At 44.8% G+C, this 22,063-nt stretch overlaps 1 long non-coding RNA gene across 1 annotated transcript; it reads right to left on the bottom strand.

Annotated features, from left to right (window-relative positions):
- Window positions 1–82: 82 nt before the first annotated feature.
- LOC137839800 (uncharacterized) lies at window positions 83–21,854 on the bottom strand. The gene is made up of 4 exons (XR_011086045.1): window positions 19,720–21,854; window positions 18,884–19,157; window positions 15,917–16,013; window positions 83–777 (listed from the first exon to the last, which is right to left on the bottom strand). It is a non-coding gene; the product is annotated as an uncharacterized lncRNA (long non-coding RNA).
- Between the last annotated feature and the right edge of the window lie 209 nt (window positions 21,855–22,063).

Consider the following 22,063-nt stretch of genomic DNA (forward strand, 5'->3'; position numbering starts at 1 on the left):
GGCCTCCTGTGAGTTAAGATCAGGGGATGTTGAGAATAATTGTTAACTTTAGCCATGTGAAGACCTTGGAGACTTGTCTGTGATTAAGGGCTATACTAATAAACTCTGGCAAAATATTAGTTTATTGTTGTTGTGTTTTTTTTTTTTTTAAATTGAGCGGTGTAACCATATTTTTTTTTAAGAAACTATCCCCAGTTGTATATTTCACCAAGTTCTCTGAAAAACTGAAGGCATATATAACAGCCCAATACCTCCAAAAACGCCTGTTGGAGCCAGATTCTATACCTGTGCCTCTTTCGGGCAAGCTCTTGCCACTGAGTGCTTCACGGAGGTTGACCGCGAAGAAAGAGGCTTCCAGCGGTCCGGCAACTGGTTGAGCAACTGCAAGTTCTTCCCCGGGACCTGGCGACTAGCGAGAGCTGCAAATTGCTGCACCACTGGCCAGCCCAGGACTTGCGATCAACGAAAGCGGAAATCCTAGTGGAGGGTGTCCTGCAGGTGGCCAGTGGCGCTTCCAGAGGCCCGGTGACCAGCCAAGCGGCTACAAGTACTTCCCCAGGACCCACCAACCAGTAAACGCGGCAATTCGCTTGCACCATCGACCAACCCAGATCTGGTGACCAACAAGAGTGACCATCCTAGCAGCAGGTGCCCTCCAGGCGGCTAGTGGCACTTCCAGAGGCTCGGTGACCGGCCAAGCGGCTGCAATTGCTTCCAGTGACCAGCAGGGGAGGTGATCACGAGTGGAGAGCGGCACCGCATGTCCTTTCCTGAGACCTGTTGACCAACGAGAAAAGTCAAAGTCTGCCCTAGCCTCGTTCTGTTTTTCCAATACGATAGGCTCGTTCCACATCAATCTAGATTGGTATTTGCAATTGTAGTTGGAGAACGGGAGCAGCTAACGCTAGCATTATCGACCTGCCCAAGCCCGGCTCTTAATAAGAGCAGCAATAAGAGCAGCAATAAGAGCAGCAATCCTCGCGCCGGGTGCCCTCCAAACACCCTATGACCATCAAAAGAGGCAGGCCAATGTACAGAACCCAGCGAATTCATGACCTCAAAACAAAAATCCAAGCTGAGGACGATTACATGACAGTTTCACAGGTCGATCTATTACAGTAACAGAAGAATCTATTCTTTGCATTTAATAAACTAACAAGAATACTTAAAGGGTTATGTCAATATGATCCTGGACTCAAACAACACAAGATTTGACAATTCCGAAGGAACTGCAAGAAATTAAGACCTGCTTGCAGTTAAAGTTAAAGTCCCAAAGTCCACTCAAAAGGAAGTTGATGACATCAAAACACATCTAGGTAAAAAAAATAAAAATATGCAAATAGACATTTACAAAATCTGTGACAGTGCATTTAACTATCAGACAAACTGGACTATTTAGAGGAACAATAAAAAAGAAAATCTGGTTATAGATAGATTGAAAGAGACACCTGAAGAAACTTCGACTGGTACTAAAAAAAAAAAACGTTAAAACAAATTCAAGGAAAAATTACAAATACCAATCTAGATTGATGTGGAACGAGCCTATCGCATTGGAAAAACAGAAGGAGGCAAGGGCAGACCCAGACCAATTATTGTCAAAATTGAAAAATATAAAGACAAAACCATGATTCTGTCACGGTCGGGTGTGGAGCATGGAGCAGGACGACCAAGTGCAGCTTGGACCAGGGTTTACTGAAGCAACTCAAAATACAGACTCGGCAAACTGACATGACTTAAACAATAACTTGACTGACTGACCGGGACGTAGAACAAGAAGACAGCAGGACATGACGGCACCAAGACAGGACGACAACACCGAACGACAGCAACCAAAACCAAAACCAATGATCCGACAGGGAGAGAGGGGCAGACAGGACATTTATACACGACGGGTAACGAGAGGCAGGTGGGAACAATCACACTGATCATGGGCACACAGGAGGGGAGGGGCGAGCACACAGACAGAAACCAAGACAACAGACACATAATGGAGCAGTTGGGGACGAGACGTGACAGAACCAAGGGACGTCTCCCGATGTCCCGAAAAAAAAAAAAAACAAGGGGAACCGAACCGCACCGCACTCGGGCGGTGACTTGGGGAACCGAACCGCACCGCACTCGGGCGGCGACTTGGGGAACCGAACCGCACCGCACTCGGGCGGCGACTTGGGGAACCGAACCGCACCGCACTCGGGCGGCGACTTGGGGAACCGAACCGCACCGCACTCGGGCGGCGACTTGGGGAACCGAACCGTCGACTTGGGGAACCGAACCGCACTCGGGCGGCGACTTGGGGAACCGAACCGCACTCGGGCGGCGACTTGGGGAACAGAACCGCACTCGGGCGGCGACTTGGGGAACAGAACCGCACTCCGGCGGCGACTTCGGTGACAGAACCGCACTCGGGCGGCGATTTCGGGGACAGAACCGCACTCGGGCGGCGACTTCGAGGACAGAACCGCGCTCGGGCGGCGACCTAGGGGACAGAACCGCACTCCGGCGGCGACCTAGGGGACAGAACCGCACTCCGGCGGCGACCTAGGGGACAGAGCCGCACTCTGGCGGTGACTTGGGGGACAGAACCGCACTCGGGCGGCGACTTAGGGGACAGAGCCGCACTCTGGCGGTGACCTAGGGGACAGAGCCGCACTCGGGCGGCGACTTGGGGAACCGAACCGCACTCCGGCGGCGACTTCGGTGACAGAACCGCACTCGGGCGGCGATTTCGGGGACAGAACCGCACTCGGGCGGCGACTTCGAGGACAGAACCACGCTCGGGCGGCGACCTAGGGGACAGAACCGCACTCCGGCGGCGACCTAGGGGACAGAACCGCACTCCGGTGGCGACCTAGGGGACAGAACCGCACTCCGGCGGCGACCTAGGGGACAGAGCCGCACTCTGGCGGTGACTTGGGGGACAGAACCGCACTCGGGCGGCGACTTAGGGGACAGAGCCGCACTCTGGCGGTGACCTAGGGGACAGAGCCGCACTCTGGCGGTGACTTGGGGAACAGATCCGCGCTCCGCGGAAACTCGGGGAAACACAACCGCACTGGGGCGGCGACTTGGGAAGTCTGTACCGCGATCGGCGGCCACTCACAAAGTCCGTACAGTGATCGGCGGTATTCGGAAGGCGGGGCTGTGCGCGGCGGCAAGAGCCATCACGCGCCGCAGCAGTGGGAGTTGAGCCAGGGACGATCGCGGGTCCGACGCAGCTGGCTTGGATGTCTGCTGACGTTCGCGGGTCCTGCGACGCTGGGGTGGAGCCCGATGGCGGCCGTGACTCTGATGACGCCGGGAGGCACTCCAACGGCGGCCGTGGGTCCGGCGTCGCTGGAGCAAGATCCGATGGCAGCTGCAAGCCCATGGCGCTGGAACAAGCTCGGACGACGATCGGGCGTCGCAGCGGGAGCTGGTGGTGGAGGGGGGTCCAAGCGCTGGTCGTTGTGATGGTCGGATCATTCTGTCACGGTCTGGTGTAGCGCATGGAGCAGGACGACCAAGTGCAGCTTGGACCAGGCTTTACTGAAGCAACTCAAAATGCAGACTCGGCAAACTGACATGACTTAAACAATAACTTGACTTACTGACCGGGACGTGGAATAAGAAGACAGCAGGACATGACGGCACCAAGACAGGACGACAACACCGAACGACAGCAACCAAAACCAAAACCAAAACCAATGATCCGACAGGGAGAGAGGGGCAGACAGGACTTTTATACACGACGGGTAACGAGAGGCAGGTGGGAACAATCACACTGATCATGGGCACACAGGAGGGGAGGGGCGAGCACACAGACAGAAACCAAGACAACAGACAGATAATGGAGCAGTTGGGGACGAGACGTGACAGATTCTACAGAAAGCGAAATACCTCAAAGGCTCAAAAAAAAAAAATATATATATATATATATATATATATATATATGAGGACTTTACTAAAACTGTACAATAAAAAAAGAAAGGAATTGATAACTTAATTGAAAGCAGCACATAATAGAAGAGAAATTGCCTATCCGCAATATGATCAATTCATTGTTCACCCCCGGACAAGTACACCAAAACATGTCGAGCAAAAACAAGCTAGCCATAATATTCTTTTGTTCTGACAAGTTGCAAGATCTTACCTTAGTAGCTTTTTCTGACAGTTTCGGCACTAACTTCCGCCTTGCATGTATGCTCCTTCATCTCGGTTCATGGTGTATTGTCCATTTTTCCTGATTTCTATGGCCTCCATGATCCAGTGGTGGTGTCGATTCTCTTCGGTGCGGATGACGCCGTGGAAGTCATGCGTGGAACCCTCCTGACTTGTAGATGATCCTCTAGTTTTCGAGCCAGAGTCATCCGCACCGAAGAGAATTGACACCACCGCTGGATGAAGGAGCATACATGCGCTCACACACCTGGACCAGCATTTTGGAGCGGAGAGAGGACAGCAGGGGGTGTGACCCACCTATCAAATCTGACAGGAGGGTCACGCCCTCGTAGTAACAACAGCTGAAAAGCCGTGTCATGTGACACTCTCTGATGAAGGCAGAAGTTACTGCCGAAACTGTCAGAAAAAGCTACTAAGGTAAGACCTTGCAACTTGTCTGAACAAAAGAATATTATGGCTATCACAAATGAAGACATAACGAACACAATCCAACCAAAAACAAGCTTTAAGACATTAAAACTAACAAATAGGAAACATACAAACACAGTAAGTGATGAGAAATAAAACCAAACATTTCAATATACTGAACATGACAGTTGTACATCTGGATGTCAACAAACCCAAACAACATGGCAGATGATAGCGACAGCTCCGTTTCTAGCGGCAATATTAGCAACATTTTATCCGATTCAGAAACCTCTTTTGACGCATGGTTGGCATGGTAAAAAGTGCTCTTGGGGGCTTTAGAGTGCCGAGTTGATCTCGGCACATGAAGACATGACCACCTGCAACGTTTGGTTTAGGTTTTATAAGCATTTTTAATTTTATTGCTTAAATCACATTTTCTCGTTTTCTGAATTGTGCCTCTCCCGTCACTGTGGTTAGGTTGGCATAGTAAAAAGAGTAGAGTGCCGAATTGACCACTGCGAATGAAGAAATGAACATCTGCAGCGTTTGGTTTAGGTTTTAGGCGCATTTTTAATTTTATTTCTTAAATAGCATTTTTTCGACGAGCTGAGCACGTTTTCTGAATTGTGCCCCTCCCGTCACGCTTCGACATACTTTTCAAAGTCAAAGTCTCAAAGTCTCCTTTATTGTCAATTCCTCCGCATGTCAAGACACACAAAGAGATCGAAATTACGTTTCTCACTATCCCAGGGTGACAAGACAGCGTTCACAACGCACATACAAGTAAACAACACAGGAAAAATAAAACAAGATGATGAACAATAAGAGTGATAGCACGCTAGCCGCTCCCGATGCACAGCAGGGTCCGGAAAGATGACAGTCAACCAGGCCACTGTGAACACGAGCACACAGCAGGCACGCACTGTCCGGTTCGTGGATCCTATCAGGCGAACTCAACCCATCTTGTCGTCCCGCGAACGAATGTACGCCAGGATAATGGAAGGCACGGCTAGGCGAGCTGGGTTGGCCGCAAACCTGGCCCGACGTCTCTGCGCTGGCCCCTCTTCTCTTTTTGTTTACATTCACTGAAGCTAAACGCGTACAACTTGAGACGTCATGAGACGTCACTTCCGGCTGGCGGCTCGGTGCAGTCAAACTCGTCTGTGCGGCAAATTTAAATGATATTTTTCAGAGCAACAGCTTCCTTTTCGTTGTTTCGAGCGTCAATTTATATTTATAAGCCCATAAGCTAACTAAAACCGATTTATACATATACCGGTGTCTCTAGCCCTTTAAATTTGGTGTTCAAAAAGTAATTTTTCAAACTTGAGTCAAAAAGTCATTTTTCAAACTTGAAAAAGAGGGGGTTGTCTTATAATAGTTGTCGTCTTATATTCGGGTCAATATGGTATAAATTTTCAGGCGGGGGGCTGGAGTGTCGAAGGTGGCAGAATGAGGTGCGGAGCGAGGTGAAGGGGCGGGGGGAGGTGGAATCAAATCTGTTGAAGAACAGATTGAGTTCATCCGCCCAGTCCTTGTCCCCATCAGCCGGTTTCCGATCAGCCCCTTTACCATGGCCCGAGATGGACTGCAGACCCCTCCAGACGTTCCTGGTGTTGTTAAGCCCCATCTGCTTCTCCAGCCTCCTCCCGTAGTTCTCCTTCCCCTGCCTGATCTTCAGCCGGAGTTCCTTCTGGATTCTACGCAGCTCCACCACATCCCCCAAACCAAAGGCTGTCTTCTTCCCATTAAGCAGAGCCTTTATCTCGGACGACACCCAGGGTTTGTTATTGGGAAAACACCGGACCAACTTGGAGGGCACAGTGGTCTCCACACAGAAATTTATGTAGTCCGTAACGCAGTGGGTCACGCTGTCAATGTCACTTTCATGGGGGCCACAGAGAGCTTTCCAGTCTGTACTCTCAAAGCAGTCTCTGAGCCTGGCAGTGGATTCCTCAGACCACATCACAGACCTCCTCTCAGGTGGACGCCGTTTAACCACCGGGGTGTAGTCTGCGACCAGATGGACAAGGTTGTGATCCGAGCGACCAAGTGGGGGGAGGGGGGAAGAGGTGTATGCATCCTCGACATTAGCATACAACAAGTCCAAAGTTCTATTGCTTCTGGTGGGGCAGTCAACATATTGAGTAAAGGCGGGGAGGAAAGAGGCCAGGGAAGCATGATTGAAGTCCCCGGAGATGAGGAGGAGAGATTGGGGGTGCTGGGTTTGAAGCCTAGAATAGCATGGATCCGGTTCGTAGCGGTAGCAGCGACAGCCGAGGGAGGGATGTACACAGTTATAGCAATAACATGTAAAAACTCCCTCGGGAGATAGTACAGTCGCATGTTAACCACCAATAGCTCCAAGTCACTGGAGCAGAGACGCTCCTTATCACTGATGTGTCCGGGATGGCACCATCTATCATTCACAAACACAGCGAGTCCCCCGCCCCTCTTCTTACCGCTCTCCGTAGCACTCCTGTCAGCCCGCACCACTTGAAAACCGTCCAGGGAGAGGTGTGAGTCAGGCAAGAGATCGTTTAGCCATGTCTCCGTGAAGCACATGAGACTGCATTCGCGATATTCCCTCTGCGTCCTGGCTAGCGCCGTTAGCTCTTCCATTTTGCTTTGAAGAGATCTCACGTTTCCCATGATGACCGACGGCAAGCACGTCTCTTCCGCTGCCTGCACTTCACTCCGGCTCGGCATCCTCTTCTCCGCGGCCATATCTCCTTGGGGATCTCCGGCCGCAACCCGCAGGGAAGGGGTGTGTAGCGCCAGGCTAAGTATGCCGAGTATGGATGGCTCACCTGACGCCGCACCAAAATCAGTAGGGAACAAACTATGAATGTTACAACGTGAACATCCATAGCCGCGCACTAGCCTAATTTAATGATGTGAGAAGGTGAAAAACAACAAAAAACTCACTATAACACAATCAAAACACTAAAAGAAGGGAAGAAAGGACAGAGCTGCTGTAACGGGCTACCACTCAAGCGGCGCCATCAAAGAAAAAAAAAAAGAATAAATAAATAATAGCTTTAAAAGACACTCGGCTCAACAATGACAAAACAAAAGATGTCGAAATGGATGGATATGAGATGTTTGTCAGGGTTTTCCAGATTACCTTTATCGTATGATTATGTTGGAATGCAACCTGTAATGAATAACCTAGCTAGATTAGTTTTATGCTTATGTTGGAATGCAACCTGTAATAAATAACCTAGCTTGTCCCATCCTACACAATGTCGTAAAACATCCCCCTGATATGCTTTGACAAGAGGTCAAGGGTTTCAACCCTATCAAGTCCACTCTTACCCCCACCCTGTTTCTCTTAATAAAAATGCTCTTGCAGGAGGCCAGAGTCAGACCTCATTCGATCATCGCTGTACGCACAGCGACGAATGGACTCTCCACCTGCAGGTGTTCAAAAGGACTTACTTGTCTCCCGTGTGGTTCTTGCAAAATAAGTTAGAGTGAGCACCACTCTAACAATGTTGACAATGAACCTAATGAACAAAAAGGAGGTGGGGTCGCACTATATGTGGACAAAACTGTTAGGGTTTTCGAGGTTATCTTTATCGTATGATTATGTTGGAATGCAACCGGTAATAAATAACCTACCTTGTCCCATCCTCCACAAGGTCGTAAAACATCCCCTGATATGTTTTGACTAGAACACAAGGGCTTCCTATTCAACCTACTCTTACCCCCACTCTGTTTCTCTTAATAAATATGCCATTGCAGGAGGGAGAGTTTTTAGACTTCATTCCTTCAACGAGTGAACTCTCCACCTGCAGGTGTCTAAAAGAACTTGCTTGTCTACCGTGTGATTCTTGCAAAATAAGTTGGAGTGAGCAAATCTCTAACATTTTGGTGCCGAAACCCGGGATCCCTCATACCCGCTATCTGGCTGACGAAGGAGGACGTGCTGCATTGTCGACAAGCCAGCGTCCATTAAGAGGACCTGGAGGAGAAAGTCCTGGGAAGAGAATTCTTCGCTGGGCCAGCATCTTAGGTCTGCCTTCGTCTGACAGAGGTGGATTGACGGGACCCGGTAGTGCAACGAACCAGGGGACAAGTAAGTTAAAGGCCTGAAGTTGTGTGATTGTGTTGTTGTGAAACGCGTAAAATGTAGAGGTGCACGAGAGCCAGCTTGGGTTCAAGTCCCAGTGGAATGAACAGGCTAAGAAAAGCAGAGCTTCTTTTTTGTTCATCGAAGAGGTGCGTAGACTCTTCTTTGTCTGTTCTTCCGAGCTGAGGGATCTGGCTTGGGTTAGAGTCCCAGTGGAAGGAACGTACTAAGAAACACAGCTTCTTTTTTGTTAATCAAAGAAGGGCGTAGATTTTTCTTTGTATGTTTTTCCAAGCCAAAGAACAGCTTGGGTTCAAGTCCCAGTGGAAGAAACGGGCTAAGAAAAACAGAGCTTCTTTTTCTTAATTGAAGAAGGGCGTAGATTTTTTCTTTTGTCCGTTTTTCCAAAGCTGTTTGGGAGGGTTTTACACCCATCCCTGGATAGGCCTAAAAAAGCGCTGGAGTTTGTGTGATTGAGTGTGTGACTGGTAGGATAAATTGACTAAAAAGCAGTTCTAGCGTTGATCCACGGCAATAAAACAGGCTAGTAATCTGTCGAAAGGTCAATTTAAACCTGCATTGAGGATCCTCAAAGAAAAAAAAAATTGAAAAAAAAATTGTAAAACCTTAAACTACTAAAATTAAGATGGGAAATAAGAACGGTAAATCTCTTGCTCTGCTCTTCTTTAAAACGAGAAGTTCATGGCAAGTAGATTTCTTAATTGTATGCAATACATGCTGAAGTGGAAGAAAATGTATGGAGTACAGGGAAATTTGAAATGTGGAAGAAGTGGTAGAAGTGCTAGAGTGTGGTTGAAATCTTCACAAAGAGATGAGAACGAATTCAAGAGACAAAAGCTAGAAAGATGAAAACTGATGCGGTCACAAGTGTTTGTCAGACCAGGAGACAATAAGGCCCCTGTGAGCAGGTGCAAGGCCGCAGCTCAAGCCGCGGCTCAAGCAAGGGGCAAGAGGAGTTTCCGGTCCTATGCAAATCATGTATCGAAATTTAAAAGATCTGAAACCTCTCCCATATGACAGCAAAACATGTCATTGTCAGGTTATCAAAAATCTTTTTAGATTGTTAGAGCCCCTGTCCACACAAGAAGTATGACAATGCTGTTTGTAGGCCCAATTACAAATGAATAGGGATCAAATTGTGTTACACTGAAGTTAAAATATGCAAATCAAGTGGTAAAGAAATGCAACTTGCTTCTAGAAGATAAATAAATAAAATTAGAATGTGCTGTCCTCGTGTGCATGGGAGGGACCAGCTCATGATCGACCACAGGAAATGGCCAGCGTGAGCTGTGCATGTGTGTGCGTATGTGTTAAGTTGATGAAGATTGGCTAAACTTTTAGTATAAAGAAATTGCTAGACTGTTGTCTATTCAATTTACACCGCAGAACAGAAACAATTTTGACAGATAAAAATGAAAGAAAAAGAGAGAAATCTGTTTGCGAGCAGAAACTAATCCACACTAGTGCATGTTAGTGTCAAGCCCTCATGAGAAATTCGGAGTTAACAAAACAACAGAACATGCTTTCAGGAATTGGGAGAAGCTAAATTGTGAATTTAAGATTTTGCAATGCTACATTTAATAGGAATAATTGATTGGTTGTGTTATAAGATTATGCAAAATTCTAATTGCAAGCTAAATCTGAGAGATTGAGTTCTTCAAATTTAAAAACAAAGAAAAAAATTCAGATTAATTTGCCAGTTGTTTGTTTTAGTTAAGTCTTTTTTGAATTGGTGGATTGTTCTACCAGGAAACCTGAGTTGAAAATGATATATGAATGTTGTGTGGTGAGCTTGGATGAATTGGGACCAATGTGATGGGAAGACTCCTTTTTGGAGACTGTGTGAGATGCATATGATCAGCATTGATGAATGATTGCCTGAATGAAAGGTTGAATGGTTGAAGTCGTTGGCGACTACTATAGAAAATTAGTAGAGCGACATTGATGAAAGAGTGATTTTGAGCAGGTTGAATGTTAGAAAGAAACACGTAGCTTTTGGATTGATAGTTAACTAGAGAAAAAACTGAAGAACCAGTAACATGTAGAAGATGTGTGAACGGAGAAATTAAGAAGCGTTTTGGAAAGAAAGTCAAATTAAAAGATGATGAAATCATATGTAGTAATACAACACTACTACATATGGATTCTCTAAATTATACAATTGAGTAAAATAAAACATACGTTTTGATTCGTATTCAAATTTCTAAGATTCTTGTGATAAACGATTGAAAAGTAACTAAAGAAACTACAAGAAAGTGAAAATGTCTAATCATTTGCTAGCTGAGTCACTCCCCATTCGGGGAGGGCATCCATTTACTTGCTAAGCTAGTTGTCAAAACAGTCCAATTGCCACGAAAAGTAGCTATGTGCACGTGTGCAGTACACACACACACACACGAGACTGATAAGGTGTCAAGAGGTAACAAGCTTGCAGACAGAACCACAAAGCTGCAGCGCAAAAGACACTTCAAATTTTATACACACAAGAAGCAGATTAGATCACTGAAAGATTTTTAAAGATGTGCAACGACAAAGTCCATAGAGTGAAATTCAATTATGGACGAAAAGAGGGGCAAGATTAGAGAATGGCATCTATAAATGACCTACCCCACCAAAGAACCTATGCTAATGGTGAGCAATATTGAGCCATGGTGCGTGTCACATGGCTCAAGAGGAGGGATAGTGGGGCAGGTCAGTCAGCTTTATACAACATATGGATTTGATTCATATTCAAAACATTTTCAAAACAAAACATTTTTTTTTTTTTGTAGAGCTTGTTTCAACAAAAACAATAACACTGAATGCCTCCAATTTAAAAGATCAATTTGACCTTTGCAGGATGATCTGCTGTGTCGGATCTGGACTGCCATGAAAGTATGATGTTTATATGTGTACTTTGTCAACAACCTCTGTAGATGTTAAAGAATGGGATGAATATCTAGAATGAATGTGGATAATTTGTTTCAGGTAACTATAAGAGTAACTGAAAAAAGAAACAATTGATTGCTTATGGCAAACTAAGCTGCAAAGAGAAAAAAAAAAATTGAATATGTCATATGTATGGATTTGCGACCGATTATTTATGTTGTACCGTTGCCATTGACCAAAGATTGTGTGAAATCTGTCACGTCTACTGGATTGTGAAGTGTGTGACAGAGCAGTCTATATAATATCCATTGAGAGAAAAAAGAAAAGAAAAAAAAAAAAAAGAAACCATTGCTTTCAGAGAATGTAGTCAAGCGAAATTGTATATACATCAACATGCCAAGATCTGGGAAAAAGCTGGTAAAAACTAAAATATCTTTAAATTTGAGAGGCGACGATGATTTGACCGAAATTGATGCAATTGGAGTCCCTAGAGGAGTTCCTGATTAATAAGAATTAAATGACCAAATTGCAGCGGGATGGGAGTCCTCCATTTGCTGCTGGTGAACGATGAACAAGAACGTAGACAGGATAAATTACATCCATTACAACATGTAGAAATTAGGCAAACGGACACAAGCGGGGCTCGAGGCAGAACCACAATGCTCATGATATGTTGTTGTCTGAGAAAGGAGGCGTCTGCGCAATGTTTGGAGAACAATGCTGCACCTTCATCCCCAACAACACCGCCCCTGATGGGAGCCTGACGGATTGCAGGCCTGCGATCCCTCAAAACGAGGATGAAAGAGCACTACAAGTGGATGAATGCTTTTGGGAAGTATAACGCCATTGTGTCCTCAATTTTACCATCAGTTGCAGTGTTGCTGCTATGCTCACCTTGTATGGATGTTGCATACCGTGTCTTCGTGCTCTGTTTAATTGTCTCGCCACTACAGTAATATCGCCCATGGAGGACGAGATTGCTCAGATATACCTAATGTCTGAGCGGCAACATGATGATGTTGATGGCAAAATTCCTGCATCTGTTACCAGACTTTTCCCAGATCCATGGGATTCTGAATGATGACATCGCAACGTTTATCCTTTGGTGTAAACATATTTGTCCTCATGAATGTGATCCGACGACTGAGAGTCGAGAAAAGGGGTTGTTTACGGTGATGTGTGAATTTCAGCAAATATGTCATAAACAGTGGGGAAATGTCAGGATAATTAGTTTTGTAGAAGCACTGGCCGGCCTGAACCGGAGATCTCATACCTTCGCTCAAGGCCAACACATCTGCCAGGTTTTAGGGAGTTCTTATACTCCCTTCCTTGTCTTATCTGTGAGAGGCCCTCACTATTTATGAACAGAACACCTTTGTTCTTTGTCTAGCTAAAGAGAAGTTCTTTATCTATTATACCTTGTAGTTTCTATTTACGAATTGTTGTTGACCGGGACAGTTTTTAAGTTATCCCATATTTACTCAATGTTTGGTTAAGTAGACTTCATGCAAGTTATCTTACATCTGCTTAACGTTTGTTGGAGTGTATGCACGAGAGGTATCTGATGATTTACTCATTATTATTGTGTGAAACGTAGCAGGAAAGTCTAGAGCATTGTTTTACAGGGACACGGCATCCAGGAGTTGGATATCAACACCGTGCTGTCACAGTCAAAGATGCTGACCCTTACCGCCCTGGACTTGCAGACAGTGCCTGTGATCAGCTATTCTGGGCAAATCTCAATGTGACTGTTAGAGGATGAACAATACCACAAGTGGCCTACACAGAGAGACCAGCTGGAGTGAATTACACGTTACATCCAAGGTAACATGACCCACGTCTGCATTAACGACGACTGCTCGACAGGAGGAAACTGGATGGGAGCTTTGGACATCACTGATGAGTGTCAAGATAAGAGAGCCATTTCAGGTTTATCCGATGCTGCCCGCCAACTGGACAGGAGTGTGTGCACCGGTGTGGGTGACAGACCACACCTACAGGATACGACATCATCAGCTGACAGAAGCACACAACTCTTCTGGACGTCAACGCAGGGCAGTTGCAACCTTCGACCCTCATGACCCTGTCTGGGGTGCAAACGTTCCAGACGACCATAAAGTATGGTCCGTCGGAGACAAAGTTGTCCTTGCGCTCTTTCCTCAGATTAGGGTTGGGAAACTATCGCTCTTCATCGAGACACTGAACTATCGTTTTCAATCCTTTGTGAATCTCTCACTGCAAATCAACGATGAACAAAATAGAGAGATTCAGGCTATTAGACTGATGGTCTTGCAAAACAGGATGGTTCTGGACTTGTTGACGGCAGCACAAGGTGGTGTGTGCCACATCATTGGGACTTCCTGTTGCACATACATACCAGGAGAAAATGACACCCACATCAACGACGCCATGAATTCACTGAAGAACTTACAGCAGGCGATGTCTAATGACAAGGTCCCACATCAGTTTGATTTCTTTTCGTGGCTATTCTCTGGCAACTGGTGGCAACTGCTTTTTAAATTGCTGTCTCCTGTGCTTGTTGTGCTGGTGGTGTTGTGCTTGTTTACGTCCTGCGTCATCCCATGTTTGAAGTCTGCTGTGTCGAAGTTTGTGTCCTCTACTGTAGCCCAAGTTCATATACAACTTCTTAGAGATGACGGATGTGATGACGATAATGAAACATGGATTGCGTAGATGCTGTTCTGTTGAGCATGTTTTACAGAAACTTGATGATTTGACCATCGAAAATGCTTCGCAAGTGATGGATACAATGATGTACTGTTTCTGTGTTTTTGTTTAGTTTTTTATTGATAGCATTCTGGTCATCTTAGGCAAAGGGACCGTGTAAGAATTTTCCTGCTAATAACATCTGGCCAGCAGGTTTTTCGCTTACACAATAAGTTTGATCTGGGGTATTAAGGTAATGCCTCATATTCACTGGAAAGTGTTGCTATCATTGTTTGTTGTTTTTATTTTTCCTATTCTTCTTTCTTCATTATACATATATATGGTTTTTTTTTTCTTACTTGTCTTTGTTGTTTGGGGTAGCATAATCATATGATAAAACAGGAGGGAGATGTTAGGGTTTTCCAGGTTATCTTTATCGTATGATTATGTTGGAAAGCAACCGGTAATAAATAACCTACCTTGTCCCATCCTCCACAAGGTCGTAAAACATCCCCTGATATGTTTTGATTAGAGCACAAGGGCTTCCTATTCAACCTACTCTTACCCCCACTCTGTTTCTCTTAATAAATATGCCATTGCAGGAGGGAGAGTTTTTAGACTTCATTCCTTCAACGAGTGAACTCTCCACCTGCAGGTGTCTAAAAGAACTTGCTTGTCTACCGTGTGGTGCTTGCAAAATAAGTTGGAGTGAGCAAATCTCTAACAAAAACCATGAGATGCACTGTGACGGAATGTGCATATTATGCATATTAAAAAAAGCAGCTCATATAATCAGAAGTTGTGTATATAGAACCCCAGGATCTTGTCTTGACATTTTTAATGAGAGATTAGTTGCCATTCTCATTCAAGTTATAAGAAAACGCAAATATTATGCTGGGACATTAATATTGATTTATTAAACCCCAACAGCCACCAGAAACTCTCTGAATTTATAAATGCATTGCACAGTAACTGTCTTTTCCGTCTAATTACAAAATCGAGTAGAATAACAGTTAATACAGCCACATTAATAGATAACATATTTACAAATAAAAAATACACAAAAAAACATGGAAAATGTTGATTTCTATATTAACTAATGGCTTTAAAAAATAAATTATCCAGAGTATAACGGACAAAATATTATAATGGATAAAATAACACGCTGTAGAAGCCCCTGATTTTCGGTGGGTGATGTTTTCTATTGTAGCAGAACGTTTGCAAACAGAATATTTCACAAAGTTACAATATAATAAACAAAATGATCATAATCGCTTATGAGCTTCTTTTTTTCCCAAATGAGAATCGATGAGAGAACCAATAAAGAATTGAATCATTAAACGGAATCAAAAATCGTAAAAATCTTATCAATTCCCATTTCTAGGTATCACATAGCTCTACTGCAAGGGTGGCCAACCAGTCAGAGATTAAGAGCCACATTTTTTTACTGTGTTACCGCAAAGAGCCACATCATACACATGGGCACACATGAACATCACCCCATCCTTCCTCTTACACACACACACCTCTGCTCAGAAATTTATTGTGTGACATTATCATGTCACACACCAAAATGATAATGACAGAAATTGACTAGACCACAGGCCATTCATTTTAAACAATGAACATTGTGTGCACTGTCTCACACACACAAACTCTCAGTTCAACAAAGTCCACAAACAAAAACGTAATAATTTACAATAGCATTTTTTCACTTACTATGCATGTTGCTTCGTGTGACTTCTGGCATTCCTGTTAATGTCCATTATTCTGTGTTCAACAGTGTGGCGGGACAGTTGGATGTCTGATGTCTTTTCTGGAGACAAGATTTCAACAACGTCATTGAGGCATTTTTTCACGAACCTTCATTGTATGGCTTTTTAGCCCGTGCAATGTTCAGAGCCAATTCAAGATTCAAGATTCAAGAGTTTTTTATTCGCCATGTTTGAGCGTGCCAAACAAGGAATTTGACTTCGGTAAATCACAGCCTCTGTTCAACATGTAGGTGACTAACAACAACACTCAGGACATGTGAAGAACGAAAGATATTCTCAAACACCCCCTGATCTTAAACTCCCAAGAGGGCAAGGAAAAACTCAAAACTCCAGCTAGGGGAAATGAGAAACCTTGAGAAGAGACCACAGATGGGAGGGTCCCTCTTCTAGGATGACCAGGCTGCAATGGATGCAGAGAGGACACATAGTACAAACAGTGTAGACAAAAAAGGTGTGGCAAGCGGGATGTTATTGCACAGTAATGACTCTGAGACTCTAAGAGTGGTGTGAGTTCATCAGAGCGACAGCCTGGGGGAAGAAGCTGTCTCTGTGTCTGCTGCTTTTAGTGTACAGAGCTCTATAACGGCGTCCGGAGGGGAGTAGTTCAAACAGGCTGCAACCTGGGTGCGAAGGGTCTGTTGAGATGTTACTTGCACGTTTCCTGGTCCTGGACAGGTACAAGTCTTGGATAGATGGGAGGTTTATTCCAATTATCTTTTCTGCAGTCCTTATTGTCCGTTGCAGTCTGTGCTTGTCTTGTTTGGAGGCCGATCCAAACCAGACAGTGATGGAGGTGCAGAGGACAGACTGGATGATGGCAGTGTAGAAGGTCTTCAGCAGCTCCCGTGGCAGGTTGAACTTCTTGAGCTGTCTCAGGAAGTACAGCCTCTGCTGGGCCTTCTTCCGGACAGAGTCTATGTGGCCGGTCCATTTCAGGTCCCGAGAGATTGTGGTTCCCAGGAACTTGAAGGTGTCTGATGAGAGAATAGTATTACTGCGGATAGTGAGGGGTGAAAGTGGTGAAGGGCCTCGCCTGAAGTCCACTGTCATCTCCACGGTCTTGAGCGGGTTCAGGTCCAGGTGGTTTTGGCTGCACCAGTGGACCAGCCGCTCCACCTCCTGTCTGTACGCAGTCTCATCACCGTTCTGGATCAGTCCGATGAGAGTGGTGTCGTCTGCATACTTCAGGAGCTTCACGGAAGAGTCACTTGCGGAGAAATCGTTGGTGTAGAGGGAGAAGAGCAGTGGGGAGAGGACGCATCCCTGAGGGGCTCCAGTGTTGGTGGTCAGGGTGTCAGATGTGATGCTCCGACAATTGATACGATGCAAGCGTGACAGTCTGAGTGCTTCGTAATTTTTGGGAAAAACTGTACCTGTTTTTCTGGCTGACTTTTCGAAGTGTCCAATTTGCGCTTGCGAAATTCAGTCCATTTTGGAAAGTCCTTATCGATGTTAGCATGGAGTGAGCTGAAGTGGCGCTGAAGATTTGAAGCTTTGAAATGTGCTAATGACATCTGACTTATCAGGCAGAATGGCTTGCCATTACGTTCAACAAAAAAATATAAACTTTCCCACTCTGTTAAAAACGTCCTGTGTTCATCTTCATATTTTTGTTTAGCTGTGCATTTTTTCCCTGCCATTTTGAGAGCGAAATTGACACTAATTGTTTACTCGAATTGGTTTGCACCTCCTGCTTTGTGGAATTTCACCTCATGCGCATGCGCGTTTGACGAAAATACAATATTGAACTCAAGCGAAGCAAACACGCATAGAAAAAAAAAACACTAACACAAATGTTGATTTGAATGTAAAAGAGCCGCATGAAACCAAGCAAAGATCCGCATCCGGCTCGGGAACTGCGGGTTGGCCAGGCTTGCTCTACTGTTTAACATCTTCATCTAACCTTAATAACCAGGTGTATGTCTTCTTACATTACATTCTGTGTTGATAGCATAAATAATAACACTGACAATTTTTCCAAACAATAAACCATTGATTTCTAAAGACCTTAACCATATATTGAACAATAGAACAAAATTTATTTACTGGTACAGAACATGAGAACAGAGAGGTCAATAACAAAATTAAACACGCCATCAAATAGGCCCCGGAAAGTTAGAAAAACAAGATTGATTAACAAAACAGTATTGATTGAAGGCCCACGAGACAGGTCTTAATTTTTTGGTTGATTATGGCGGCGCCATATGGGCAACAGCAGGAATGTTTTCCCTGAAGTCAACCACATTTCTCATGAGTGCCAGCGAGCAGTGAGCTCTTGCTCGCCTGCAGTTGGACTGAAATTACTTTTCTGTTTCCATGAATGGCTGTGTGAAGGACGTATGGCACTTAAGTTATAAATATAATTGTTCTTAGATGATATATTGTTATTGAAAATAAACCTGTATTTAGCGTCTTTGGGTCCTTGAAAAGCCCTATATAAATTGAATGAATTATTATCATTACCTTTGGTTTTGTACCCTATTCCATTGACTGGATGAAGAGTTTAGACTATAACCCTTCCATTTCCATTTCCCTGGGAATCGCATATTGCGGACGAGAGAGAACATTTAGAAAAAGGACGAAGAACACCCAAAAGTGGGTTTTCGTCCATCCATGAAATTGTCCCTATCCGGGTCAAGTGCTGACCAACTTCTTGGAGTTTTTGGCATTTACCTTCTTCGTTTTCATCCTGTTATTTTATGTTTGTATTATTTATAAATGTTCATAAGTCGTTATCCATTCCTGCTTGCCGCTCAACTTTCGGGAGATGCAGGGTGGTTGTTTCCTTAAGTCATTTCTTGAATAATGAAATTAGTTTTGTCCTCCTGAAATAAACAAATTTTCAACGTACATTTTGTTTTTCACAAAAGAGTATATTTGTCCTGCATGACATTCAAAAGTACCAACATACCTCTGTGAACACTGCATCATTGTCGTCATCCTTGACAAACAACAGCCGGTTTCTAACACCTTCGGCCATGGCTGCTATTGGGCGTAGGCTTTCACATGAATGAAAATGGCACATTCCTTGGATGTCAGGGCTGCCGGTGGTAGCGGGGCCCATGTTTGGTCGGGTGTAGCTGCGTGTCAGGGCCAGCACATCGGGAGCAAAACGTTGGGTAGCGAGGAAAAAGTGGTCCGCCTCTTCCGCTAGGTTTGGTGATTGTAGTGTTGCCGAGTGCAGTCTGAACACGTGGAGGCATGTGTCAGAGAAACAGTTCCATAAAAAGAAAATTGGGTTACTCATAGCCTAGTACAGAGGTGTCAAACTCATTTCACATTGTGGGCCACATACGGCCCCGGGAGATGTCAAGTGGGCCGAACCATTACAATTATACCATACTATGCTATAAATAACCAAAATATCATGTCTTTTCTTTTTTTTGTTTTTTTGGTGTAAAGAAGCACAAGAACATTAGGAAAATGTTTAAATTTAATGAATATTCCTTTTACAAAACATTAACAGCATTACATTAACGTAACATAAAACATTAACAGTAATGCACTTTAAGATTAAATGAGATTTGTAAAGAAAGACATTTTTAAACCATTTACACATGTGCATATAAAATCTAAATTTATTCCCTGCCTACACTTTACAAACTCAGAAGAGTGCTATTAAATGTGTAAAGAAGAAAGTATTCACATGTCCTGTAAATGTATAAACTTCATACATGAAACACACATACACATACAATACATATTGAACATTCATGGAGTTGCATGAACAGTAGAAATCCACCATACCTTTTTGTAGTGAAGTTGCTGACTAACATTAAATTGCACACTTTTTTAATCAGCACAGTAAGGATTCATCTTCACAGTGCTGTATTTTTTCAATGCAAACAGTATCTAAGGCAGCATTTTAAAGGCATTAGACTAGTCTGGACTTGTTTTTGTTCCTGATACTTGGCATCTTTTAGCCTGTACAAGTGCATCAATACCAGGTGCCATGTCCTGACAAGCTGTCACTTTCAGAATGTCATTTAAGTGCTTGTTTGTGAGCCTTGAACACATTTTTGTTTTATTGCTATTCATTACTGAGAAAATTTGTTCACAAAGGTCGGTTGTCCCAAACATGCACAAAATCTTAGCACCCAGGGCTGTTAAATTGGAGTACCCTGATAGTAGTATTTGTCCAGACCTACGGAGGCAAATTTGCCCTTCTAATCTGCATGTCTTCGGCTGTTGTGGTGTCCATCATTGGCACCAACACAAAAAACTTCAGTAACAGTCAATGTGTCATCCATTCCACGAATAAACAACACCAATTGTGCCACGTCTGTGATGTCGGTGCTCTCATCAATTTCAACGGAAAATGCGATAAATTACTTGACTGTCTGTTAGGGTTGATAGATTAGTTTGATCCTATGATTATGTTGGAATGTAACCTGTAATAATTAACCAAACTTGTCCTGTCTTAGAAACGTAGTAAGACAAAGTGCTAAGATCCCTTGAACTGATTTACCAGCTACAGAGGAATCTATCTAAGTTGTTCTGTTTCCCCCAACGTCGTAAAACACTGCTCTGATTTGACCAGAGGCCAGGGGTTCACCAAACCTGTCCACTTCACTGGAAAGTGTTGCTATCATTGTTTGTTGTTTTTATTTTTCCTATTCTTCTTTCTTCATTATACATATATACGGTATTTGCCGGTGTACAGGTCGACTCGGTGTATAAGTCGACCCCCTAAAATTCGACGGAAATTTACGATTTTATGATATATCCTTTGTATAAGTCGAGCTCAATTGTTGCATTATATTAAACTTCAAAATTCAATATGCGAAATTTATTGACGAAATGTGTTCAAATTCCGGGAGGCCGTGCGCATGCGGCTGTTTATAAGCACCGCGGAGGAGATCGCGGCCGGCGAGCTCGAGCACGCCGCCCGGCGCCAACGGGAGGCCGGAAATAGCTCCAAGCCGAGCGGATCGGCACTTTATAAGCACCGCGGAGGAGATCGCGGCGCCTCATTCGACTTCCAGCGGCCGGCAAGCTCGCGCACCCGCCCGGCACATCCGGGAGGCCGTGCGCACGCGCCAAGTGGCCGAAAATAGCCCCCGCCGAGCGGATCGGCTGTTTATAAGCACCGCGGAGGAGATCGCGGCGCCTCATTCGACTTCCAGCGGCCGGCGAGCTCGCGCACCCGCCCGGCACATCCGGGAGGCCGTGCGCACGCGCCAAGTGGCCGAAAATAGCCCCTGCCGAGCGGATCGGCTGTTTATAAGCACCGCGGAGGAGATCGCGGCGCCTCATTCGACTTCCAGCGGGCCGCGCACTCGCGCACGACGCCCGGTTCAAATTTTCTAAGTGCAACGCACAATGAGATGCATGAGAAACAGCCTTGGTTACCATCACATTTGAAGCGATGAATACGAAGTTAAATTTTATGACTCGGTGTATAAGTCGAGGTCGATTTTCTTTCGGTCGATTTTGGATCGAAAAAGGTCGACCAATACACCGGCAAATACGGTATGTGTTTTTTTTCTTACTTGTCTTTGTTGTTTGGGGTAGCATAATCATATGATAAAACAGGAGGGAGATGTTAGGGTTTTCCAGGTTATCTTTATCGTAGGATTATGTTGGAATGCAACAGGTAATAAATACCTTACCTCGTCCTCCTTATCACAAGGTCGTAAAACATCCCCTGACATGTTTAGACTAGAGGATAAGGGCTTTAGCCAGCCTACCCATACCCCCACTCTGTTTCTCTCAATAAAAATGCTCCTGCAAGAGGCCTGAGTTAGACCTCCATTCGATCATCGCTGCACGCACAGCGACGAATGGACTCTCCACCTGCAGGTGTCCAAAAGGACTTACTTGTCTCCCGTGTGGTTCTTGCAAAATAAGTCCATTCGTCGCTGTGCGTGCAGCGATGTTCGAATAGAGCTCTGGACTCTTCTTCCTGCAAGAGGATATTTATTAAGAGAAACAGAGTGGGGGTTGAGAGTTGACAGGTTTGGTGAACCCCCGGCCTCTGGTAAGATCAGAGCAGGGGGTGTTTTACGATATTGTGGGAAACAGAACAACTTTGATTGCTTCCTCTGCAGCTGGTCACTCAAGCAGAGGAAGCAACCACTTCATTTTACTG

The sequence above is a fragment of the Syngnathus scovelli genome, chromosome 21 (assembly GCF_024217435.2).
Source record: "Syngnathus scovelli strain Florida chromosome 21, RoL_Ssco_1.2, whole genome shotgun sequence".
NCBI lineage: Eukaryota > Metazoa > Chordata > Actinopteri > Syngnathiformes > Syngnathidae > Syngnathus > Syngnathus scovelli.